General features: G+C 43.6%; 1 long non-coding RNA gene and 1 other non-coding gene across 2 annotated transcripts; one reads left to right on the forward strand and one right to left on the reverse strand.

Annotated features, from left to right (window-relative positions):
* LOC131228004 (uncharacterized) lies at positions 1–17,426 on the forward strand. The gene is made up of 2 exons (XR_009162682.1): positions 1–109; positions 17,288–17,426. It is a non-coding gene; the product is annotated as an uncharacterized LOC131228004 (long non-coding RNA).
* LOC131228295 (small nucleolar RNA R71) lies at positions 6,591–6,697 on the reverse strand. Its single transcript, XR_009162805.1, has one exon. It is a non-coding gene; the product is annotated as a small nucleolar RNA R71 (small nucleolar RNA).
* Positions 17,427–27,662: the final 10,236 nt, after the last annotated feature.

Raw genomic sequence — 27,662 nt, forward strand, 5'->3', positions numbered from 1 at the left:
CACCCATTCTCCCTACTAATCCGCCCCATCAAACCCCATCTCGACCGTTAAATCACCCTCCTTGGAGCTCTAGAACCTATTGGAGGAAGGAGGAGTTCAAGATCTAGAGGTGGGTGCTTCTCTCTCTCTCTTTTTATTTTTGTATTATGTGTGGCCCACTTGGATGGGCCCCACCTTGATGTATGTCTTATCTAAACCGTCCAAGTCATGTGGACCCTACCTTATGGATGATGAGAACACACAAATATCAGACCCATTAGGTGGGCCACGTTCATGTGGGACTCACCTTGATAAAACGTGGGCCACGTACGTATGAGACCCACCATGATGCTGTGTTTATCCATGCCATCCAGTAATCTTGGACACTGGATATGAAGCTGGCTAACATGGAGTGCGTGTACTGACATGGGTGTGTACTAACAAGCTAAACAATATATATATAATGTTAGTTGGTTTTTAGATTTTTGGGTGGGCCACTTATACGGGCCCCACTTTGATGCATTAATTTAATCCAATCCGTCCATTATATTCCCCAGATTATTTTAGGCGTTAAGCCATAAAATGAAGTGAATCCGATTTTCTGGCGGGCCATACCATAGAAAACAGTATTTTCTACCGTTAAAATTTACCCTGATGTTTCTATACACCAAAAATATCCCAAATATTAGGCTCGTTCGGACTGTCTCGAGTCATGGAATGTAATGGATGGAGTGGATTCACCTGATGCGGGTCCCACATGCGAAAAACCCTAAAATACATTTTTTTTCAAAAAAAATAAATAGTAGTAAACCAGAGGATGCAGCACAGCGTCCTGCGACGCTCCTGTGCCTCTGTGGACGGACGGCTAGGGCTGTGGGTCCCACTACAGTCCCCACCATGATATATGTTGAACATCCACGCCGTGTATTAGGTGAGTTCCCTTTGAGAAACTGGACCCTTCAAAAAAATTCAACTGATCACGGAACTCAGGCGGTCCACACCAAAAGGAGCAGGGGGTTGAACATCTACCATTGAAATATTGTGGGTCACAGAAGTTTTGGATCTATATGAAAATTGTTCTTTCCCCTTAATTCAGATATTTGTAACTTTATGATCGGATTGGATGGAGAATAAACGTCATGGTGGGCCTCACATGGGACCCACTTATATGAAGTGGATTGGCTGGTGTAACGTGTACAACAGCTTTATAGCTACTGTATTAACATCAACGAGTTCTGTGGGTCTTTCATGAGGTATGAGTTATGTTGTCCGTCCGTCCGTCCATGCCACACGTGTGGGTGGGACCCACCTGGATGCATTTTACATCCACACCGCTGGGCCCCTTGATGCATGTATTCTATATTTATGCCATCCATCCACCTCAAGACGTAGGGCCCACCTTGCATATATTGTATATCCAGGCCGTCCGCCATCTAGATGGTGTGTCCATCCCAACCGTCCATCCATTAGCTGGGAACAGACATCAGCAAGTTCAGTGACCCAAACCATCCGTCTTTTTCTGGTGGGCCACATGTGTGGACCCCACCATGAGGTATGGGTCATATCCAAACTGTCCATCTGTGCATGTTGGTGGACGGGCAACCTGTTGTATGCCTGGATCTGCACCGTTATGCAGATTGGGACGGTGCTGACCCACATGGTGCATGTGGTTTATTTGCATTGTCCATCCATAAATCTGCAGGGATCTACTGTGCTATGGGTACTGTCCAGCACGTGGACTCACCTGGCATGTGGATCACACCTTATGGACGAGGGTCATCTAGACTGTCCAGATCATGGGACAACTATGATGTAAGTGTTGTATCATCAACGTCTAGAAGACGTGGGACCCACCCTAACATATGGATACCATCCTCACGTCTAGCATCTGGATGTGGACCCACGTGACGCATGTGTCTCATCCTCACCGTCAATCTGGATGGTGGGACCCAACGATGATGCATATATTATATCCTAACCGTCCATTCACCTGGACGTGGACGTGGACCCACTTCAATATATGCATTGTATATTTCATGCCTTCCATCCATGGCATGTGAGTGGGGCCCACCCACACGTACTGTACGTGTGGGTTGAGACCCACATTGCTATATGTATTCTATATCTACATCGTCCATTTGAATGGACGGCCAGTAAGGGCCAACCGTGATGTATTTTATCCTTTGTCCGTCCATTCTTAGATCATGGGATGTGTGGACCCCACTACGATGTATGGGTTTCATCAGGACCGCCCATGTGGGGCCCACCTTTGCTGCATGTATATGATCCACACTGCCCATTAACGGTGGGACCCACCTTTGCTGTGTGTGTTTATACACACTGTTCATCTGGGACCCATGTGCAGCATAGCTGCTTCACCACGTCAGCAAGATCTATGGGTCCCGCAATGATGTATGTGTATTATCTACACCATCCATGCATGGTGGACCATGATGTATGGGTATATCCCCACCGACTATCCAATTTGATGGACGTATGGCCCACCTTCATACATGTATTTTAGCCATGCCGTTTATCTGTTTCATCTGCGCCGTACTCAGCCTCGTGGGACACCACGATATATGTGTTGTGCATCCATGCTGTTCATTTGGTGGGCCCATTTGGAATGTGCAGGCCCACCTATTGGCCGTGTAGGGCCCACCCAATATGATATAATCGGGCCCATGAGATGAGGCCCACTTGATGTAATGAGGGCCCATTGATATATAATTGAGGGCCATGTGCAGGGCCATCTGTTGTGTATGTTAGGTCCATGTGATAAGGCCCATGGTGATATATTTTCAGCCCATATGCAAGGCCCAATGTGATGTGTATAGCCCATGTAATACGGCCCATTTGATATATATGAGGCCCATATGTGCGGCCCAATGTGGTGTATATATGGCCCATGTTCGATGCCCAATATGATGTACACCCACCCTAGGTGTTGGGGCCCATTGGGATGTATCTGAGGCCCGTGTATTGCGGCCCATATGATGTATGTGAGGCCCATGGGTTGCGGCCCATTGCGATGTATATTGAGGCCCATGGTTATGGCCGTTATGATATGTTTGAGGCCCATGGTTGTGGCCTGTTATGATATGTTGGAGGCCCATGGTTGTTGAGGGTCAAATATTGAATATCAGACCCATTTATTGCATGGATTTACAAGCATGACACCGTTTAATAGCCTAATTTAATTGTATTTGTGATGCAGGGCGTCTTCATGAGCTTGGACTGGAAAAGGACACTAAAAAGCATGGATTTACCGATCTGATGACACTAAAGCATGGGACGGACCTCAGGAGACCAAGATTAATAGATTTGCACGCCAGGGATCCAAGAAAATCGAGGAATTAAAGCTCAAGTGGCCTGAAAAGTGTCCATAATGCAAGATCACAAGGGTCCCTCCATTCGATTCGAAACTTCATACGTGGCCGGAGGACTACACATAAAAAATCACCCATTGGATCGCTGTGGAAGTGGCCCAACGGATAGATCAGCTCCTTAAATCCTTAAGTGGGGCCCACCTGATATCTGGATGTTCTCCAGTTTTGGTCTCAACCGTTTAAATGAGCTGACAAAACTAATGGACGGAACGGATTTCTCATTAACATCTCGGTGGGGCCCATTTTACACGGCCCGTGCACACAACAGGTGTACACCTGCTGTGCACTGGACCGAAAGTCGCCCGGTCAGCACGGAGACTCGTCTCCATCTCCTTCTCGAGCACGAACGAGCACGGACGGACAGCGTTCGTCCATTTTTTTAGCAGTGGGGCCCATTCAGCATCCAAAACATTCATCTGAACCGTCCACCAAGTCTAGAGGGAAGGTGTGACCCACACCTAGGTGGAGGAATGTCAAAAGACACCAGAGATATGATTTCAGCCGTTAAAATGGAAGATAGACGGTGCAACGAAACTATCCGTGGGCCACACCTAATTTGATTCGAAACCAGCCATTCCCACCTATTTTTCCGTTGTGCATTCAGTAGACGGAGTGGATTTTTCAACCGACACTTAACAGGGGCCCACTGACTTTCACAGCGCAAGGCATCGCATGCTCTGCTTCGCAAATCGAGCTGCGGTCAATCTAGGTGGGCCACCATCGTTGATCGGATGGTCAATCCAGACCATCTATCTTGTTCACACACAAGAATCGTCCGTAAGGACGCTCTCGTTTTACAAAAAAAAAAGAAGCATCAGTGTGAGAAGGCGGGGCCTGATGCAGCTCGGTTACAACGTTTTTCTGCTGCGGAAGGAGTTTCTGAGGCGACTGTGCGCATGCTCCACCGCCTCTTCACGCTGAGGGACCTCCCATCCACCGCCCTACATGTCTACAAAAAGGAAGGGAGCTTAGAGCCAGAAGAAAGAAAAGGAGAAGACGTGAGGAAAAGAAGGGGAGCTCGGTTTTGAAGGAGGCAGCGTGTGAGAGAGGAGCAGTTTCGGCTGCTGCTGCACGAGGGGGGTCCAAATCTGACGTGAACAGAAGCATCAAACAAGGTGGCTGCACGTGATCTTGCGAGCTGGGCTTAGTTTGGACGATTGCAAGGGAGAGAGAAGAAGGCAATAGAGAGTTCGTTTTCTCTTCTGATATATTTTTTTGTTTTATTTTGTTTTTATTTTTAAGAGCGCTAGCCATCCATGTCTAGCTAAACCTCTTAGCTAGGGCTAAGAGGTGAAGCTTGTAGTGAGATGGGAGACTCTAATTGCTGGGTTAACTATTTAATCGTGAATTGAACTTGATTATGGTTTAATTATTAAGGGAATGTTTGTAGTTTTTAATGGTCTATTGTGACTGAAATTACAATGGGTCTGTGATAGCTTTGAGCATGTTCCTTTTTTCCTTTTCATGTTTATGAAGTCAGGAAGCCCTATTGTTCATCATTGTCCCATGGGCATGGTCGGATGGCGGAATCCTTCCTGATCTTCATACATTGTTGATTGGTTGGTAATTAGTTTAATTCTATTGTTTACTTTGTCTCCTGGGCATGGTTTGGTGATGGAATCCATTCTAATTCATATACCTTTCATCTCTTGAAAACCAGATCAAGTAAGTTCAGTTTGATTTCCATGATTCCTGATGCAGGAAAAAGATCTCCCTGATCTCTACGAGTGGATCCTCTGAATCCCTAGTTTTCCTTCCTTTGAATTACTTAAAGTCTTAGATAATTCTTCCACAATTATTCTATTTGGTTTAGATCACATCTTAGTCTAGTTCTAGTTTTACTTGGTTTCAGATAACGTACAAGTATCAGTCCCTGTGGATTCGACCTCGGTCTCACCGAGTTTATTACTACATCACAACCCTATACTTGGGGAGTGAATAAGTTTTTGGCGCCGTTGCCAGGGATTGACGGTTACGTTTTTTGAAATTAATTAGTTTTAGAATTTGGTTAAGATTAAGATTTTACTAACTTTAGGTTAAAGGTTTTTATTTTATTCTATTTTTAGAACTTAACCTGTTTTCCTGTTTTGTAGGATCCTGACATAAGTTCTAAATTGGTAATTCCTTCCTAATCTCTCTCTCTTTCTACCTTTTAGAATTAGGGTTTAAATTTTGAAATTTTAATTCTAGTCTTCTTTTTTCTATTTTTAGGAAGCAGTTTATTTTAGAAACTAGGGTAGTTATTTCCCTTTCTAGAAAAATCCTCTAATTTTCGAAACTTTTCTCTTTTGTTTTTCACTTTCTATTTTTAACTCTTTTAAAATCTAATTTGTTTCCTCATTTATTTTTAGAATTTTTATTTAAAAACTAACCTTCCTATTTTGTAGGCCTTTAAGTTAGAAATCTCTAATTTGGTAAGCTCTTTCCCTACTTTCTATTTTTCAACTCTCTTTTAGTAATTTACTTTCTAGTATAAGACTTTCCTAGTTTATTTTAGAAGTTTCCACTTTCTTTTAGAATCTAACTTATTTTATTTTTATTTTGCAGGCCCTTAACTTAGGACTCCAATTTGGTAATTTCTTTCCAACTCTCTTTTTCTTTTTAGATTTTCTTTTCCTTTCTTAGGATTAGACTTTGAATTTGATTGAGGGCTGCGAGTGTTTCATGCCCAAGTGGGCCCGTGACAACACTCGACGTCTCTTGACTGAAGGAGGATTAGTTGAGGGGTTGACTATCCATCGCAGGATTAGACACCGCTCGAAATCCCCTGAGTTAACTGAGGTTATGGCTGAAGACCAACCTCCTCTACTTCCACCCAGGGTGGAGGATACCCAGGATGAAAATGAGGTGCAACAGGCACCCACGCCTCGTACTTGACGAGATTTTTTACAACCGGCGGGAGTGAGTACGCCCTCATGCATGATTTTTCCTGAAAATACAGGACAAATGGACATCAAGCCAGGAGTTATCCAACTCCTTCCCAAATTCCATGGACTTGAATCAGAGAGTCCATATTTACATTTGAAAGAGTTCGATGAGATTATAGCTACATTATGTTTTCCTAATGTATCTGAGGATACAATTAGGCTGAAACTCTTTCCTTTTTCCTTAAAAGAGAAAGCTAAGACGTGGTTACATTCACTGCGTCCTAGATCCATTGGCACATGGAACGACATGCAGAGGGAATTCATAAAAAAATTCTTCCCACATCATAAAACGATTACCCTCAGAAAAGCGATCATGAACTTTGCCCAAAAGGAAGATGAAACATTCTTTCAATGTTGGGAAAGGTTCAAAGATTTGGTCAGTTCATGCCCACAACACGGATTTGAAACGTGGCGCATTACAAATTTTTTCTATGATGGACTGACATCTTCCATGCGCCAAATGGTCGAGACAATGTGTAATGGAGAGTTCATTAATAAAGATATCGACGAGGTATGGGACTACCTCGATAGTTTTGAAAAACACAATCTTGGGACTATTACCCAAAGTCGAACACCACGTCTAGGCCAACTCAATTAAAGGAAAAAGGTGGATTATATCTCTTGAAAGAAGAGGATGATCTCAAGTGTAAAGTGACTACGCTCATAAGGAAAGTTGAGGCCATGGAAGGAAAGAAGGATAAGGTCAATGAAATTGTTTGCGGCATCTGTGATTGCAACATTCACACAACTGAAAACTGTCCTACAATACCTGCCTTTCGAGGAGTGTTGAATGAACAAGCCAATGCCGTAAATAATTATCAAAGACCTTTTACTGGACCTAACTCTAACACATACAATCCTGGCTGGAAAAATCATCCAAACTTCAGTTGGAGAAATGGACAAACGGCGACTCCTCCAGGTTTCTTCAATCAAAATCCAAATCAAGTGAAACCTCAAGAGGAACCGGTTCAAAATCCCATACAAGAGCTGGCTCAGGCAATGCGGGGAATCACAGATTTTATGCAAAAAATAGATTCTCGTATGACGGTTATAGAAAAGGGGATGCTCCCTGCACAACCTATCCCCAATCCTAAACCGCAGTACGAGAATAATGATCCCAGCTCTTCAAATCAGATGGGGCATGCTAAATCCATCACCACTCTTAGGAGTGGGAAGATCATTGATAAAACTCTTCCGGTTAGGCCCAAAAAGCCTCAAGAACCAGAAGAGGACAACAATGATGGATCCAGTGATGCCCCACAAAAAGTAGAACCGGAACTTCTAGAGAAGCCATTGCTCCATTTTCCCAACAGTTGATTGCACCAAAACCTCTCTCTAACTCTCGGGATATCCTAGAGGTGTTGAAACAAGTGAAAGTCAACATTCCTCTACTTGATGTCGTTAAACAGATACCTTCATATGCCAAATTCCTAAAAGACTTACGCACGACCAAACGACGGAAAATTATTCAAAAGAAAATCTTCTTGACTGAGAAAGTGAGTGCCATCCTGAAGCAAGACGTGCTGCAGAAATTCAAGGATCTCGGTAGCCCAACCATATCATGTGTAATCGAGAACCATCGAATTGATCACGCACTTCTTGACTTAGGAGCGAGTATCAATCTGATTCCCTACTCGGTATACAAACAGTTAGGTTTTGGTGAATTAAAACCCACCCTAACCACACTACAACTTGCTGATCGCTCTGTTCGTGTACCAAGAGGGATAATTGAAGATGTGTTAGTCCAGGTCGATAGATTTTACTACCCTGTAGACTTTATCATCCTGGACACCAAACCCATCAATAACATGAGCACTCAGATTCCCATCATTCTTGGTCGCCCATTCCTTGCCACATCAAATACAATTATCAATTGCAGGAATGGTATCATGACTGTCTTTTAGAAATTTGACATTGGAGTCAAACATTTTTTTCAATAACGGCAGCAACTCAGAGGATGATGACGATTTCCACGACATTAATATGATTGACTCTTTCGTGGAAGATACGACACCTCTAACCTTATCCTCCGACTATCTAAAGACATGCCTGGCCCACTCCCATGATTTTGATGATGACATAATTAGGGAGACGTGCGCCTTGCTTGATACTGCACCGGTACTTGAAGTTAACCGGTGGAGGCCTCAATTTGAAGAATTACCACAAACCGATGTAGTGCCTCTACCGTCTAACCTCAAGCCGCCGAAGCTTGACCTAAAACCTTTGCCCTCTGATTTAAAATATGCCTATTTAGGTCAAGATGAGACATACCCGGTGGTGATCTCTGCCCACCTGGAGAAAGAACAGGAGAGTATGCTTATATCTACTCTCATTGAGCATAAAGGAGCCCTGGGATGGATGATAGCGGACCTCAAGGGAATCGATCCCTCGATTTGTACTCACCGCATATATCTTGAGGATAATGCAAAAACCGCCCGGCAACCACAACGTAGACTAAATCCAAACATGAAGGAAGTGGTTAAGGCCGAAGTTCTTAAACTATTGGATGTGGGTATTATATACCCTATATCTGATAGTCAATGGGTGAGTCTAACTCAAGTGGTTCCTAAGAAGTCCGGAATCACCATCGTAGCCAATGCTAATAATGAACTCGTGCCAACTAGAGTCACCACTGGTTGGAGAATGTGCATTGACTACGGAAAGTTGATACCCTCACGAGGAAAGACCACTTTCCTTTACCATTCATTGATCGGATCCTGGAAAGGTTAGTGGTCATTCCTATTACGTTTCCTTGACGGGTATTCGGGTTACAACCAGATAGAGATAGCCCTCGAAGACCAGGAAAAGACCACATTTACATGTCCCTACGACACCTTTGCCTTATCGAAGGATGCCCTTCGGACTATGTAATGCCCCCATCATCGATGTATGCTTAGTATCTTTTCGATATGGTAGGGCAATATCTAGAGGTCTTCATGGGCGACTTTCTCTGTTTATGGTCCATCTTTCGAAGTGCTTGGAAAGTCTTAAATGTGTGCTGTTGAAAAGATGTGAAGAGAAGAACTTGGTACTCAATTGGGAGAAGTGTCATTTCATGGTTCAGAAGGGAATTGTACTTGGATATATCATCTCATCCAAGAGAATTGAGGTAGATAAGGCTAAAATTGATCTTATCTCTAACCTACCTCCACCCAAGAATATATGAGACATGCGATCCTTCTTAGGACACATCGGGTTTTACAGGAGATTCATAAAGGACTTTAGTCAACTCTCTCGTCCTCTATGTAATCTACTTCAAAAGGATGCATCATACGAGTGGACTGAGCAATTCCAGGAAGCTTTTACTAAGATTAAGGGCATGTTAACCACTACACCTATCATGTAGCCACCCGACTAGAGCCTTCCTTTTGATTTTATGTACGACGCGTCTAAATATGTTCTTGGGGCGATTTTAGGCCAAAGAAAAGACAAGAAGCCCTATGTTATTCAGTACACAAGTAGAACTCTAAATCCTTCCCAAGTGAACTACTCTACTACGGAAAATGAACTCTTAGCCGTAATGTTCGCTTTGGACAAATTTAGGTCCTACTTGATTGGATCCAAGATTGTTATTTACACAGATCATATGACGCTCAAGTATCTTCTTTCTAAGAATGATGCTAAGACCCACCTGATAAGATGGATCCTCCTACTTTAAGAATTTAATTTGGAATTAAAAGATAAAAAGGGAGTAGAGAACGTAGTGGCTGATCACCTTTCTCGCCTTAATACCTCGATTCCCTTGAGACAACCCATATCAATGACATGTTCCCTGAGGAACAATTGTTTAGAGTCTCCCATTCACCTTGGTTCGCTAATATTGCTAATTTTCTTATCACAGGTTCTATACTAACACATTGGACTGCGCAAGATAAGAAGAAATTCTTTACCAAGGTGTGCAACTTTTTTTGGGACGATCCATATTTATTTAAATATTGCCCAGACTAAATTCTAAGGAGATGTGTACCAGACGATAAGCATCAGAGTGTCATCTCCTTCTGTCACTCAGAGGCCTGTGGTGGTCACTTTTCTGCTAAAAAGACCACGGCCAAGATTCTGCAGTGTGGCTTTTACTGGCCCACTATGTTCAGGGACACTCATGAGTTTTGCAAAGCTTGTGAGCGTTGTCAGAAATTGGGAGCATTGTCCCATCGAAATATGATGCCTTTGAATCCCATCCTTATCATTGAAGCATTTGATTGCTGGGGCATCGATTTCATGGGACCATTCCCCCAATCGTTTGGAAATCTGTATATTTTGCTCGCCGTGGATTATGTCACTAAATGGGTTGAAGCGATTCCGTGTCGAAAGAATGACCATCGCACGGTCATTAAATTCCTGAAAGAGAACATCCTTTCTCGATTCAGAACGCCTCGAGCCATCATTAGTGATGGGGGCTCACACTTTTGTAATAGACCATTCGAGAGCTTAATGAAGAAATACGGTATCTCTCATAAGGTAAGCACCCCATACCATCCGCAGACAAGTGGACAAGCTGAGATTTCCAATAGGGAGATTAAACACATTTTGGAGAAAACGGTTAACCCTGATCGTAAGGATTGGTCAATCCGACTGACCGATGCCTTATGGGCATACCGTACTGCATTTAAAACTCCTATTGGAATGTCTCCCTTTAGACTTGTCTATGGGAAAGCTTGTCACTTGCCTGTGGAGTTGGAACATAAAGCGTACTGGGCGATCAAAAATCTTAATTTCAATCTGGACAACGCTGGCTCGCTACGCAAACTTCAATTGAATGAACTTGAAGAAATCCGGAATGATGCATACGATAATTCGAGAATTTACAAGGACAAGATGAAAGCATTTCATGACCAAAATATTTTGTGAAAATCATTCACGCCCGGTCAGAAGGTCCTTTTGTACAATTCTCGATTACATCTCTTCCCGGGTAAGCTTCGATCTCGTTGGACCGGCCCTTACATTGTTGTTACTGTTTTTCCTCATGGGGCCGTTGAGATAAGAGATCCCGACAATGGCAAGGAATTTAAAGTCAATGGCCATCGATTGAAACCATTTGTCGAGAAATTTGATTCAGAGGACATGTCCATGCCTTTGACTGATCCTGTTTACCAGGGATTGATCTATTTGGCGGACCCAGGTTATCAAGATTGATTAATTCATGGTCCATTCTTGTCTAGTTGAAGACGTTAAACTTAGCGCTCCTAGGACGCAACCCAAATTTTCATTCCATTTCACTTTTCTCATTCATTAGTTCAATGTTTGTGGGTAACATTACTGCAAACCCTCACGAGACTACAACTCGTCCACTAGGGGTAACCTAGGGGTTTAAAGGCTTGTTGCATACGCTAAATGCAATCGAGAGCACCTGCGAAAGTGGTATAGGTAGGATTTTATTTTTGTTAGTTTTGTGTTATTTTCTCTCTCGTGCTGACTGGATTCCATGCTGCGATATCTTTGAAAGTCTCTCATGATTCATCATCCAGGTACTATCTTCCCTTCACTTTTTCTTTACTTTTGTTGTTCTATGCGCATTCCATACTCATATCTTTTACATTGAGGACAATGTAGCTTTTAGGTTGGGGGTGGGAGATTAGTTTACCTAATCAGTATTTTCTTGAGCAAAAAAAAAAAATTGTGAAAATTTTTAAAATTTTTCTGGACTTTCTGGTGAATTCAAAGTGATTTGACAACCATCTTTGATTTAGAATCACAGGATATGGAATGTTGGTGATTTACTGCTCTGGGATTCAGTTGCTCGTTAGATTTCACAGTTAAGTTTAATTATTAATCCATGATTAGAAGTTGTAAACATTGATTGAGTCATGATTTCACATGTCACATCTCGCTTACACATCAAGATTTCAGTTTGAAACTGAAGGGTTAATTTGAGGATCAGTAAGCATAGAAGGAACCAACTTGAACAATTGCCCGTCAAGATCAATTAAAAGGAAGAAGGTTAAGCAAAGAATCTTCACTATAGGTTTGCTCCCTATAAGTGTGGACTTCATTCCCCTTCTTGATTTTCTCAGTAAAAAATAAAATAAAAATTTAAAAAAAAAAAAAAAAAAAAAAACTGAAGGAATGAAAAGATGATCTTTGAGGCAAGCTTTGGTTATTATGAATTCTCTTGTTAATTACCAACGATATCCTGAAATAAAGAATTGAATATTAATGTTGAAAGTTGGGATTACACTTTACATCTGTGGAACTCAATGTTTAGGATTATTTCTAATTAAGGGACTAATACTTTGAATGAAGTTTGCCGTGTGTTTGAGTCTAGGAGAGAGTAAAGCCCAACATTCATGAATTGTTGAATTCTGAATATCTAGATTGTTTTCCAAAATCACTCGAGTTCATAGAAATTCTCCTGTAATTCTCAACTTATTTTTCGCATACTTTGCTCGGGACTAGCAAAATGCTGGTTGGGGGTTGTGTTGAGGGTCAAATATTGCATATCAGACCCATTTATTGCATGGATTTACAAGCATGACACCGTTTAATAGCCTAATTTAATTGTATTTGTGATGCAGGGCGTCTTCATGAGCTTGGACTGGAAAAGGACACTAAAAAGCATAGATTTACCGATCTGATGACACTAAAGCATGGGACGGACCTCAGGAGACTAAGATTAATAGATTTGCACGCCAGGGATCCAAGAAAATCGAGGAATTAAAGCTCAAGTGGCCTGAAAAGTGTCCATAATGCAAGATCATAGGGTTCCCACCATCTGATCAGTTCGAAACTTCATACGTGGCCTGAGGACCATAAATAAACCGTACACATCAAAAATCAGCCATTGGATCGCTGTGGAAGTGGCCCAACGGATAGATCAGCTCCTTAAATCCTTAAGTGGGGCCCACCTGATATCTGGATGTTCTCCAGTTTTGGTCTCAACCGTTTAAATGAGCTGACAAAACTGATGGACGGAACGGATTTCTCATTAACATCTCGGTGGGGCCCATTTTACACGGCCCGTGCACACAACAGGTGTACACCTGCTGTGCACTGGACCGAAAGTCGCCCGGTCAGCACGGAGACTCGTCTCCGTCTCCTTCTCGAGCACGAACGAGCACGGACGGACAGCGTTCATCCGTTTTTTAGCTGTGGGGCCCATTCAGCATCCAAAACATTCATCTGAACCGTCCACCAAGTCCAGAGGGAAGGTGTGACCCACACCTAGGTGGAGGAATGTCAAAAGACACCAGAGATATGATTTCAGCCGTTAAAATGGAAGATAGACGGTGCAACAAAACTATCCGTGGGCCACACCTAATTTGATTCGAAACCAGCCATTCCCACCTATTTTTCCGTTGTGCATTCAGTAGACGGAGTGGATTTTTCAACCGACACTTAACAGGGGCCCACTGACTTTCACAGCGCGAGGCATCGCATGCTCTGCTTCGCAAATCGAGCTGCGGTCAATCCAGGTGGGCCACCATCGTTGATCGGATGGTCAATCCAGACCATCTATCTTGTTCACACGCAAGAATCGTCCGTAAGGACGCTCTCGTTTTATAAAAAAAGAAGCATCAGTGTGAGAAGGCGGGGCCTGATGCAGCTCGTTTACAATGTTTTTCTGCTGCGAAAGGAGTTTCTAAGGCGACTGTGCGCATGCTCCACCGCCTCTTCACGCTGAGGGACCTCCCATCCACCGCCCTACATGTCTACAAAAAGGAAGGGAGCTTAGCTAACCGCGGGGAGGAGGAAGGAAAAAAAGGAGAAGACGTGAGGAAAAGAAGGGGAGCTTGGTTTTGAAGGAGGCAGCGTGTGAGAGAGGAGCAGTTTCGGCTGCTGGTGCACGAGGGGGGTCCAAATCTGACGTGAACAGAAGCATCAAACAAGGTGGCTGCACGTGATCTTGCGATCTGGGCTTAGTTTGGACGATTGCAAGGGAGAGAGAAGAAGGCAATAGAGAGTTCGTTTTCTCTTCTGATATATTTTTTTGTTTTATTTTGTTTTTATTTTTAAGAGCGCTAGCCATCCATGTCTAGCTAAACCTCTTAGCTAGGGCTAGGAGGTGAAGCTTGTAGTGAGATGGGAGACTCTAATTGCTGGATTAACTATTTAATCGTGAATTGAACTTGATTATGGTTTAATTATTAAGGGAATGTTTGTAGTTTTTAATGGTCTATTGTGACTGAAATTACAATGGGTCTGTGATAGCTTTGAGCATGTTCCTTTTCTCCTTTTCATGTTTATGAAGTCAGGAAGCCCTATTGTTCATCATTGTCCCATGGGCATGGTAGGATGACAGTACCTTCCTGATCTTCATACGTTGTTGATTGGTTGGAAATTAGTTTAATTCTATTGTTTACTTTGTCTCCTGGGCATGGTTTGGTGATGGAATCCATTCTAATTCATATACCTTTCACCTCTTGAAAACCAGATCAAGTAAGTTCAGTTTGATTTCCATGATTCCTGATGCAGGAAAAAGATCTCCCTGATCTCTACGAGTGGATCCTCTGAATCCCTAGTTTTCCTTCCTTTGAATTACTTAAAGTCTTAGATAATTCTTCCACAATTATTCTATTTGGTTTAGATCACATCTTAGTCTAGTTCTAGTTCTACTTGGTTTCAGATAACGTACAAGTATCAGTCCCTGTGGATTCGACCTCGGTCTTACCGAGTTTATTACTACATCACAACCCTATACTTGGGGAGTGAACAATGGTTGTGGCCCATTATGATGTGTTTGTGGCCCATTTGTAAGGCCCACTGGGATGTATTTTAGGCCCATGGGTCGAGGCCCATTGTGACGTATTTTCGGCTCGTATGTCATGGCCCATTGTGATATGTTTCCAGCCCATTTATTAAGGCCCGACTTGATGTGTATAAGGCCCATTAATGCGGCCCATTGATGCGGCCTACTTATTGTATATGAGCCCCATTGGTGCGGCCCAATGATGCGACCCACCGTGATGTGTAGATTAGGCCCATTGGTGCGGCCCAATGATGCGGCCCACTATGATGTGTAGATTAGGCCCAATGGTGCGGCCCAATGTATCGACCCACCGTGATGTGTAAGGCCCACCTATGATGACTATTTGAGGCCCACTTGTTGGATATTTGGGCCCACCTTATGTTTGACTCTATGTGGACCACTGCTTGGGAGCAATGTTGGTTGAATGTCCACATTGATGGGTAATGATGGTTAAACGACCACATTGTGACCTTCCCTTAGGCCTAGTTAGGCCAATTCTCATCGATACCGATTGTATAGGCCGAATCCGATTATCGAGGCTGATTCCAATTTGTTGAGGCCGATTGTATAGGCTAATTCTGAGTGTCGATTTCGATTTCGAGACCTATATGATGTATATGCAACCCGTAGTTGAGGCCTACTGTAATGTATTCATGGTCCATGGGTAAGGCCCATTGTGATGTATTCATGGCCTATGGGTAAGGCCCATTGTGATATGTATTAGGCCCAAGATGCATGACATATTTGATGTATTCGAGACCCACGTGTAGGGCTCACATGTCATGTATTTGAGGCCCATGAGTAGGGCCCACCTGTTGTATATATGTGGCCCTTGAGTAAGGCCCATTGTGTTGTATATTAGGCCTTTGTGTGAGGCCATGAACCCATTATATGTTTGGCTCTATGTGAGCCATTCCTTGGGGCCAATGTTGGTTAAAGGTCCACATTGTCGAAGTCAATTGTTGATGCCGGTTATTGATACCGATTATGAGTATGTGACAGCATAGTATCATGATACATGCCCATACACATCATCTGTATGTTTGTTATGAGATATGATTGACCATTGCATATGCCATAGTGCCGGTTGTTTATGAGACTCCCTGATAGGTGGAGTTACCCCACATGAGCGTGCGGTATGCGTAGGTTGGATGAGTGACTGGATTGAATGACTCATGCATCTTACATTGTGATTACTGTACGCCCTAGCGACATCAGGGCCGTAGCCTCCACAGGTATATCGTGGATGACCAGATGGGATACTGAAAATCTGTTCTAGCATCAGGCTGCCATAGATGGCCCTGGGTGAAAATGCTTAAACCCTCTTGGTACGAGAGGATGCCCCAACGTCGAGACCAAGTGGATATATATGAGCGCATAAGGGCCGTATACCAGTAGGCCGGGTCTCCCACTGTGTTGTTATTAGTTGGGAGGGGGTGTGACCTTACCCGCATAAGTGAGGGGGCAATGTCTAGGTTGAGTTTGACCAGCTTGAGGAATGGGTTTGCTATCGATGAACCGGGTCCGATATTGGCAGGCGGATAGTGAGGTCTCTTCCACTTACCCAGTTGTGCGCTTGAATAGGGGCAGCGAGCTGGCATAGAGTGTAATAGACCCCGGTGATGATCCTAGAGAGGAACCGTACTGATATGTGGATTTATCGAGCAGAAATTGCATACCCATTCATTCATTCATTCACTATCCACTTGGGTTGGTGGTGCGCAACTGTTTGTTACGTGTACCTTCGCACGACCAGGATTTCGGTTGGGCGCGTGACTAACCTGAGATCAGGAGTTTACTACATTAAGTCTGACTATCCACATTTAGGAATGGGACTAGTTTGGATAAAAGTCCCTTGTGATTCACCCTGCAGTCTACGATATTACGTACCATCATCCCGACCTCACACTTCTGCTTGGTCATTGCATTCGCATCGCATATTGCATCCTCAGACATATGTCATTTTGAGTTGTTATGTTTTTTATGCTTATATGGCCTAGACGGACCTAACAGGATTTACATATTGCATTATACCCTCGACATCTGATATTTGGCTCTTTATGACTTATTTGCATAGTTGATCTGTGTTGCGTATTCTAATATTGTATGACTCATGGACTTGTCAGTATTCCTACTTACTCTCTTGACAGTATTTCTGCTTACTCCGATATTGTATGATTTATGGATTACCAGTATTTTCGATATTATATGATTATGGCATTGTATTAAATACTTGACACTTACCTTGTGCACACACTTACACCACCCTTTAAGCTTTCTATAAGCTTATGCACGATAGATGCGTGCAGGTGATGTTAGGTTGTAGCAGCGTGGAGCTTGGAGCATGTAGCTGACTTCTGGAGTTTTGATTTTGACATATGTATTTCCCTTTTAGCATTGTATTTAAATGTTTATATTAGTGGATATGTGATGATGATATTGCCTTTGTGATTTGGGTAAACTTGTGGTTATGTTTATTATGAGTTAAACGTACATTGAAAAAAAATTCTCCTTGTAGGATCCCAGGATTGGAATCTGGCGTATGGACGCTGAGAGCTGAGAATGGGGTACTACGGAAGCTGTCGGCATTGGATTCGGCGATCGAGATTCTTGTGAATCCAATTTTCGAGTTTAGGGCATGGCAATGACTACCCATTCTTTTCGTTTATCATCTAGGTAAAAGCCCTCATCCCTTTTCTTGAAACCCTTAATTTGAGAAAGGATTTGCATGGGATTCTAACATACAAATGTGTACTTTAGGAATTCCGGCCGTTCGGCCCCAAAATCCGTGCTCTTAGGTCATTTTCCCAAGCCTACAACGATCCGAAGGTTTGGATTATTACCCTTAGGTGGCTTAGCACCAATTTTAGTATGAGCATAATGATTTTGTTTACTTGGATGATGCATTTGGAGGATCTAGAGAAAACTTAGGATTTGAATGTTCGTTTAGGGATTACATGGAATTGTATGTTTTGTTTAGTTCTCATATGATGTTGATCGTGCTTCTTACATGATTAGGTTGCCATGGATGACTACAAGTTTATGTCTTGCTTGATTCCTCATATGAGGTGCCCTATAACATGTATGATTTATTACTTCTTGTGCATTTTGGTTCTAAGGGATGTAGGGAGTGCTTAACTTCCTCACCAACCCACACCGCACACATACACCTTGTTCGTAATATTGTTAGCTTTGCTTGCTAGGAGAAATCGGAGTTGTATGTTGAGAAAAATGAGAACATGATGTTGTTTATGCTAGTTGATACATTGATAGTTAGCATGTTATGGATCACCATCTATACCTCTGGGTTGGTCAGGAATATGAGGAAGTGAAGGTAGTCCTGCTGGTAGGACTATCTTGAGGTTAAACCCATGGATTTGGACGAGGGCATGCGGGCGACAGTAGTTAGACTACATGGGTCACTTAAACCCGATGTCGTCTGTCACATGCTTGCCTGACTCGTGTGGTCTAGCTTATGTACTGACCAACCTTGTTTGTTAACCCTGGCGGCACGAGCTTGGATGAGGAGAACGAGCTATTTTACATTCAATTGATGGACGGCTCTCCATCGGCTTGAAAGGCAGGACTTGGATCGCTGAGTAGTGGGCTCAACTCTAATCTTTTTGGACATATCATTCTTTTCGTGATTTTTGTTGAGTAACACCTTGTGCGACCTATATATTTTTAGACTTGTATATATACTAAATCTCTTTCATTTCAGTATGTATACTTGTGTGGTTGTGCTTCATGTTTCAGAAAATTTCAGACTGCGCAATTAAACCCGATTAAACGCAAACTAATAAAAATCGGATATAAGTAATGTCCTGGAACTCGGGAATCAAGCCTATGCACGACCCCCAATTTCCAAGGCGTTACAAGGAAGCGGACCCGCGATTCCAAAACATCCACAACTTTCGGCTGAAGCACAACCGTAATGGGAGGGACAGTTGCCAGGCTGCGTAATTGGCCAAGACCTGACCAGTTGTCAAACCAAAATCTGCATTCACCATCACCCAAGTTCCATTGAACCCAGTTATCTACCACGGGCAGCAGCTTGTGCACCCTCTTCCACAGCGGGGAGGGAAACGAAGCAGGGATAGAATCAGCAGACACAGATAACTCGTTAGCGTATTTTGCAGACATGAAAGAACACCAAAGATTTTTTATCGGCGCATATCTGATAGCTGACACAGATAAATCGCTGGAGTTGTTATTCAGAATGCTTCAGGATGGTTTAGGTGCCGTTGGTTGTGTGGCAAGCTAGCCCATTTGTCCCTCCTCCGTTCGGCATTTTGTGTGGCTGGATTGCTGGCTGTTCAAAATCCCAAGGCAGTTGGAGTTTGTTGCTTTGTTTAATTGCTAAGGCTGCTGACTAGGTCAGGTTCTGCTAGTACTCTACTTCCTGCTTGGGCTGATTTAGCTCATGATATGCCATGGCATGTTGAGATTGCCAAAAAAAGGACTTGGGGGATAGGGGCTCTTCTGGGTGCAGCTTGTCTGATCAGTCTGGACCTCTTCTTTTTTCTTTTATATATATAACAGAAATGATGAAGCCAATATAAAGCTCAAATGGGCCAATGTAAGATGAAACAATGGGGATTGAACGGCTGCTGTTGAAACATTTGTGAGGCCATGGAATGTTTATGACAAATCTAGTCTGCCCATATGTTTTTTCAGCTCATTTTATGCCATGGGCCCAAAAAGGAAGCCCATATCAATATCCTATGAGCCACACAATATAGAAACAGTGGGATTGAACTCCTACCCTTGAAACAGATTCGGTTCATCCTAGGGCTTACATTGAGCTTCGGATCTGTCTCACTTTTGGGCCCATGTTATAAAATGAGCTCGAGAAACAGATGAACAGGGTGAATTTGTCACAAACATTAAGATGTGCTCTACTTGTGGTCAAGTTTAAGTTGGCACATGATCATGTACTGAGGGGAGATTGCTAGGTGGGGCAATGGGAGGGCATTCAGTTCCCTTAATATGAAAATACAAAATTCTATTCATATAGGTAGTTGACAGCGAGCTGTACAATGTTTAATCGTGAAAATTATGGGCAGGTTTTAAGAAATAGTTTAAAAGCTGGAGGTTTTAGGTCCACAGCCCGAAACGTAGGTGTACCTTTAAAAACATTGTAGGTAGATCGCTTGTCTTTTACAAATAGGTAAAAATAATAATAATAATAATAAATTAAAAAATAAAAATTAATGCTACTGATTTATTCCAAATGACTTCCTGTTTTCAAAGCTATATATACCCTATTTCAACTAGGTAAAGTGCCGTTAGGTGTTTTAGACCATGAACTCAAAATTGAAGTAGATTTGGAGCACAGTTGAACCACACCACACACCATGGGAAACAATGATCATTGAACATCTACATGATTTATTTATTTATTTTTTAAAGCCGAACATCTGTAGTTGAAAACTACCCGGGGCCACAAAAGTTTTGAATCGAGCTGATATTTGTATTTTCCCTTTCATCTAGGTCAGCATGACTCATCAACATGTTGGATGTCATGTAAACATTAAGGCCGTTGAAATTTTTTAATGGTAAGCATTCAATGAACACTGTTTCCTGCAGTACTGTGGTCCACTTGCACGTCAGTTCTGCTTAATTTTTGGGCTCATGGCCTAAAATGAGCTGGAAAAATTGATGGACGGCATAGATTAAACACACATATCACGATAGGCCCCACAGAAAATTCGCACTACACTATTGCACGTGGTGAGCTCCCTGCCATGCAATTGGCATCCCTCTGTATCCTCTCCGTCTCTATCCGAAATCATGCCTTTTAAAGGCATACCAAGATGGAGTATCGCCTGGTGGTGTTTGAGAAAATTCAGTCCGTCTACATATGATTTTCCTGTGTGGGCCCAAATATGATGTAATCCAGAATTCAGGTTGGCCATACGGCTGAAAACAGTGAGTCTTAACTGCTCAACGTTGAGATATTAAAAGGGGGGTCATATAAGTTATGGATTAGATGGGTAAAATTAAAAGTGAATGGCTCTGCAAGAGGAAACTATGAAAATTCAGGTGGTGGCTGCATTTACCAAAAGGATGATGGAGCTTTCATGTTCGCATTTGCCACTGGATATGGAGTGGGTTCTGTTGATGCAAAAAACTAGTGAACCTTCCTTCTGATCTACCACCTACACAAGGATGAAATAAAGGAGACACTGGCTAGAGCCGGGGACCCTCCGATGCTAAAGTCAATGACTGGATAGTATAGGAAGGGTTTTTCGAAGGATTTTTTGCGTACCTTTGATCTTGGAAACGTCTTCCTTTTATAGGAGTGAGAGGTTCTGCCATGCAAGGATTCTTTCCCCAATCTTAAGAGATTCAATTTGATTGTAATCTGCTTACAGATACTTCCTGATCCTGAGATTTTCGAGGTCGGAAATCATTTCATAAGATTTTCGTGATGGTATCCATGCTTACACCGTCTCTTCCTTACTCGGCTCAACCTTGACCGACTCTAGTAAGGACAAGGCTTTTCATCTTCTATTGGATGAAACAGAGTTTGCTCATAACCGATACTCTTTATTCCAATAACCGATACTACACTTGACTCAATATGAGTCAGTTTTATGATCGATCAGACGATTTCTAGCCTTGGGACCTTAGTTGACCCCCTTTAAACATTTGCTGGATCGTTAGCCGAGTCAACTTAATGCGTCTTATATATTTTGCCTATGGCTCTTGACTCTTTGAGTGTAGGTCGGGATTCATTTCCTGCAATCCGAGCTAAGTCACTCCTTCAGGCTTTACTGTCTTGCCTTGGTCGGACCCATTACTTTGGATCCTCGGGCTGTGTCGGTAACATTGGTCCATTCCATAATCGGGCCACTGGACTCGTCGCATTTTTTTCCCAACAGTAAGCCCCCTACTCCTTGTGTTAGCTATGTCGACATTAAGGAGTAATGAGTTTTTAAGTCGGTGTGCCCGGAAGACCGATGTTATGATGGAGCATTTAATACTTCTTGTGTCGTTCTTAACGTACGTCTGTTTGTTGCTCGAGGTCGCATGAGCGGACAGCCGTCAGAGTGTTTCGTCCGCTTATGAGCGTTGGACACGTGGCGAAAGCGTTATTTGTGTCAGACAGCGTGCTCCATGTGTCGGGCGGGGGAGTCAAAACATGCATCGATTCGACTCCTCCTTAAATGCCTCTGCCATGTGGCAGGGTTATAAAAGGAGGAGAGGGACGCCTTTTCCCCATTTTTGCACCTGCTCTTTCTTCTCCTGTTTTCTCTTCTTCGCCGTTGCCATTTTCTCTGCCATTTTTATTCTTCCTTCCTTTTTAGCTTCTCTGTCTGTGTGTTTTTTGCCTCTCCGGTGAGTTTTTCTCCCTCCATTTCCTTTTCTTTCTCAATGGCAATGCACCCTTCAAGCCCCCCAGAGGGGATTTCCAGTGATGAGGATGAAGTGAGACATTTCTGGAATGTCTTGGAATCGCCCTCATTGCTGACGGAGATGACAATTGGTGCCCATGAAGATTTCCAATTTTCTAAGAGAGTCTTTGGAACTTCAGCAAAGTGTCTTGCTTCGGCAAGCCCTTCTGGCGGCATGTCACTGTTGACTGCCCCTAAGAGACCTCCTGGGGATGACTTAGAGGAAGAGGATGAGGAATTTGAGGAAACCATTAAGTCGGTTCCTCTTAGGAGACTGGCTCGGGTCGCTCAGTCGGCAGACGAGGAAGGGGAGGTTGCCGAGGGAGGAGAGGTTGGAGATGAACAGAGGGTTCCACTCCCTTCAGTCTTAACTGAGGCGGACTAAAATAGAATTCGTGTCGGGTACCACGTCTCCGACTCAATTATTCTTCGCCTTCCTCTCCCGAGAGAATTACCCGACCATCATCCTCTTGGGATGGTCGCGATTTTCCAAGTTGCCATGTAATATGGCTTGCATCTACCCCTTCAACCCATTGCTTAGGATTTTCTTTCTCGACTCCAAATTGCTCCTGGAAAAATAGTTTCGAATGGGTGGAGGAACTTGTTTGCATGTTCAGTGTTGTGGGCTGAGGTGACCATTGATGAGTTCCTCTATCTGTACCAAGTATGACCAAACCCTCAACAGCCCGGCTGGACTTCCTGTGCGCATGGCAGAACAAGGGTGGTCCTTTGATAACTGACCCTCCTACCTCTAACAAGCGTTGGAGAGAGAGGTGGTTCTGGGCATGTGATCGCTGAGAGACTGTCGAGTCTGGGCTCTTTGAACCTAACGTTCCTCAGCCATTCTTTGAAGCAGGTGACTCGGCATGTCCCTTATGTGTCTTTTCTTGCTATGATTATTTTGAGTCTGACTGAACGCGTTTTGCAGACGTCCTCAAGAAGAGGCTGAAGTTAGGGGCCAACGTTTTAGCTCAGATCAACGAACTGAGGGCGCTAAGTCCAAAAGATTGGTCTTAAAAGAATCTTCTTCAGTCAGAGCGTCTTCTTCTCACGGGTCTAGATTCTGTCGTGACAGGTATTCTCTATTTGTTCTGATGCGTTTCTCTTGGATTTTTCCTAATTCTTTCCCTTGTCTGATAAAGATATGGCTGAAGCTCGGCCCCTTCTGAAACCAGCGTCGAGGATGAAGGCACCTTCGAGGACAGTACTTCTGTCAGAACCTCGGTCTTCGAAGAAGGCGAAGACGGCTCCAAAGGCTAAGGAGCCATTTGCCCCAGCCGCCCCTGCTCCGGTCATCCCGACTGTCGTTGTACTCTCTGACCCCGAAGAAAGGGCCGAAGATGTAAACGCTCTTCCTACCGAGTCCCAATGGCCTCTGAGCTAGGACCCGTTGCAAAGCGGGTCTCAGAACTGAGAGAGGAGCATGGAGGGGAGGCTTCAGGAGGGGGATGACTCAATAGGAGCCTTCGCCTTTCCAGTAGGTTGTGTCGGGGATGATCCCTTGGGCCATTGCTCATGGGATCGAGAGAGACTTTGCTAGTCTCTACAATGCCCCTTCGCTACAAACTCTTGGTCATGTGGCGAAGATGCTCCTTGAGGTAATGTTTGTGATTTCTCTTTTTAGTTTGTGATTTCTTGTATTGGTGACTTAGTCCGGCTTCACATTTTCCTTTTGCAGTTGGCCTCTTGTTTGGTTAAGGCCTGCTCGGATTTGACTACAGCTCAAAAGCAGGCAGCTGAGGTGGGAGCAAAAGTCGAGGCTGCCTTGACTCAGGCTGAAGTTCTGTCGGGCGAATTAGGACTCACTAGGAAGGCCACCGCTGATGCCAAAGACGAATATACTCTAATGGCTTCGCTACTGACAGAGGCTCAAGAAGAGAGTCGGCGAATCCGTTAGGCTCATGCCTCTTGTACGAAGAAGCTCGCTCGGACTAAGGCTGAGGCTGAGGCAGCTATTTAGAGGGCCATCAACGAGGCCAAGGAGACCAAGGATCGGGCCGTACAGGCCTTTCTTGGATCCCAAGAGTTTGAGGAAGAGAGGGATCGCTTATATCAGAGTGGATATACAACTTGTATCTAGGTGATGAAGCAATCTTTTCCTAATCATGATCTGTCGGGATTCGATGATGATACCTCTAGTCCTAAAGGCCCGGAGGCCGAGTTTGCTGATGTCGCGGTTGGTATCGAGGTCGAGTCCGAGGCAGCCCCTGAGGTTGCTGAGGTTGCTGCAAGTGGTGGTAGCTGAGTCTGAACCACTTCTTGAGTTGGCTCATGGTGAACCTTGGAGCTGGATTTTTGGCACCATCATCAACTTCATTTTTTCCACTCATACCAGCTTTCCAAACTGACCGAGGTCCAAGGTAGGCCCGAGAGTATCCACAGCTAAGGAAGAAGCTTGCGTGTCACGGTCAACTTTTCCTTTTGCTTTTAAGCCTTTTACTTTGTCAATGTAATGCCGAAGTAAGATATAACTCAATGTAATAAAAATACTGATGAATAAATATGCTTCTCCTTTTCATTTTAATTCAGTTTACATGCTTGTCAATTTTATGTCTTTCTGAACGCTTCGCTAGGCTGACTTAGGGGTAGTAGATTTTTAAATACTCGGCATTCCATGGATAAGGTAGTAATTGTCCAGTTAGGTCTTCCAATCGATATGTTCTCAGTCGGATGGTGTTTGAGACGACATAGGGTCCTTCCTAGTTGGGTCCCAGTGTGCCCACGCCAACTTCCTTAGTGTTGAGGAATGTTTTTCAGAGAACCATGTCCCCAACTCGAAACCGCCTGATCTTGACTCGAGCATTATAGAACCGAGCTACTTGTTGCTGCCGAGCCATCATTCATAGCTGAGCTCTTTCCCTTTGCTCGTCCACAAGATCAAGTCCGAGGGCCAAAAGTTCTTCATTATTCTCTTCATTAAAAGAGCTGACTCGGGCTGACGGCAACCCGATCTCGACTGGGGTAACGGCTTCCGAGCCATAAGCAAGGGAGAAAGGAGTTTCTCCTATAGCGGTTCGAACCGTGTTCGGTATGCCCACTGTATCTTCGGGAGCTCTTTAGCCCATGCTCCTTTGGCTCGGTTAAGCTTGGTTTGGAGATGCTGTTTGATGATTTTATTGACCACCTCAACCTATCCATTCGTCTGAGGATGATGAGGCGATGTGTATACGTTTCTGATTCCGAGATTATCACACATCTCTCGAAAACTCCTGTTATTTAACTGCTTTTCGTTGTCGGTAATAATAATCCGGGGTATCCCGAACCGACAGATAATGTTTTTTCATACAAAGTCCGTGATCTTCTGTTTGGTTATCTTCGTTAAAGTCTCTGCCTCGGTCCACTTTGTGAAGTAGTTTATTGCTACGACAGCGAACTTGGTCTGACCTTTTTCCATGGGGAGCGGTCCGATAATATCGATTCCCCACTGTGCGAAGGGCCAAGGACCGATCATTGGAGTCAGCTCCTCCGAGGGTTGCCTCGGTGTGGCTGCAAATCATTGACATTTGTCACATCTTTGGACGAGCTTACGAACATCGTGCTGGATGGTTGGCCAGTAGTATCCTTGACGTAAAACCTTGTGTGCGAGTGCTCGCTATCCCAAGTGATTTCCACAAATCCCTTTGTAGATTTTCCATAGTACGTAGTTGGCTTCATCGGGATTTAGGCATCGTAATAAGGGAGCTAGAAACCCTTTTTATACAGTATCCTGTTAAGAATGGTGTAGCGGGAAGCTCGAATCTTTAATCGTCGAGCCTCGGTGCGATCTTCGGGCAACTCTCCATTATCGAGATATCGGATGACCGGCTCGAGCCAAGTAGGTTTCGAATCAATTGTATGTATGGTCGAGATAACTGGTTCATTGATACTCAGCTTAGTGACGTACTTGATTGGAATGAACCTGGGTATGTCGTCTTCGTCGGTTGAGGTAAGTTTTATTAGTAGATCGGCTTTGGCATTTTCTGTCTGAGGGATCCAAGTAATGACGCAAAGCTGAAAGCTGCCAATAAATTCTTTGGCTTTCTCCATGTATGCTTTTTCGTTGCTCTTTATGTGTCTGATATACACCGGTTACTTGAATGACTATCAATTGTGAATTGTTGAAAACGTTAAGATGAGTAACACCCAAACTGGCTACGAGTCGAAGGTCGAGCAATAAATCTTTATATTCTACTGTATTGTTCAAGGTTTGAAATTCAAGTCTTAAGGCATACTGCATGTAGGTTTGATCGGGAGTTTTCAGGACTACTCTTGCCTTGCTTGCCTCAGAGTTGGAGGAACCATCGACATACAGCTTCCAGGGAATTCGGTCAGGTGAGGACTCGGGAGAAGCGGTCTTCGATTCTTCAGTAGGCTCGGTATTTCGAGGCATTGAATCTGCTTATGGTGTTACCTCAGCAATGAAGTCGGCCATGGCTTGTCCCTTAATTGCTACTCTTGGTTTGAATTGTATGTCGAATTCACTGAGTTCGATCGCCCACTTCGTAAGTCGTCTAGAAGCTTCTGGCTTTTATAGAATCTGACGCAGTAGAAGGTTGGTCATAACGACAATGATATGAGCCTGGAAGTATGGCCGCAATTGCCGTGAGGAAACTACTAGGACTAAGGCCACTTTTTTCAGACGTGGGTATCTCGAGTCTGCTAGTAATAATGCTTTGCTAATGTAATAAACCGGCAGCTGCTTTTCTTCGTGCTCTCGAATATAACCGAGCTAACTGCTGCCTCGGACCTCACGAGATACAACAGTAAAGCTTCCCCCGATTCTGGTTTCGATAAGAGAGGCGGAGATCCGAGATAAGACTTCAATTGTTAGAACATTGCTTCACACTCTTCCGTCCAATCCACCATTTATCATCCCTTCAATTGTTTAAAGAATGGGAGACATTTATTGGTAGCTCGGGAGAGGAAGCAATTAAGTGCGGCTACTCGTCTGGTTAGCCTTTGTATGTCTTTGATCGTCCTCGGAGACTTCATGTCAAGCAATGATCTTTTTCAGATTTGCCTCGATCCCTCGCTCGCTAAATAGGAATCTAAGGAACTTTTCCGAGCTCACGCCGAAAGTACACTTACTCGGATTCAACTTCATTCGGAACTTGCGCAATATAAGGAACATTTCTTCTAAGTCGGCTATATGATCGACCGCATGTATACTTTTGACGAGCATGTCGTCAATGTAAACTTCCATGGTTCGGCCGATTTGTCGATCGAATATTTTGTTCACTAATCTTTGATAAGTCGCTCTAGTGTTTTTTAAACCAAATGGCATCATTCGGTAACAATAAAGACC

Source organism: Magnolia sinica, chromosome 15 (genome assembly GCF_029962835.1).
Source record: "Magnolia sinica isolate HGM2019 chromosome 15, MsV1, whole genome shotgun sequence".
Classification (NCBI taxonomy): domain Eukaryota; kingdom Viridiplantae; phylum Streptophyta; class Magnoliopsida; order Magnoliales; family Magnoliaceae; genus Magnolia; species Magnolia sinica.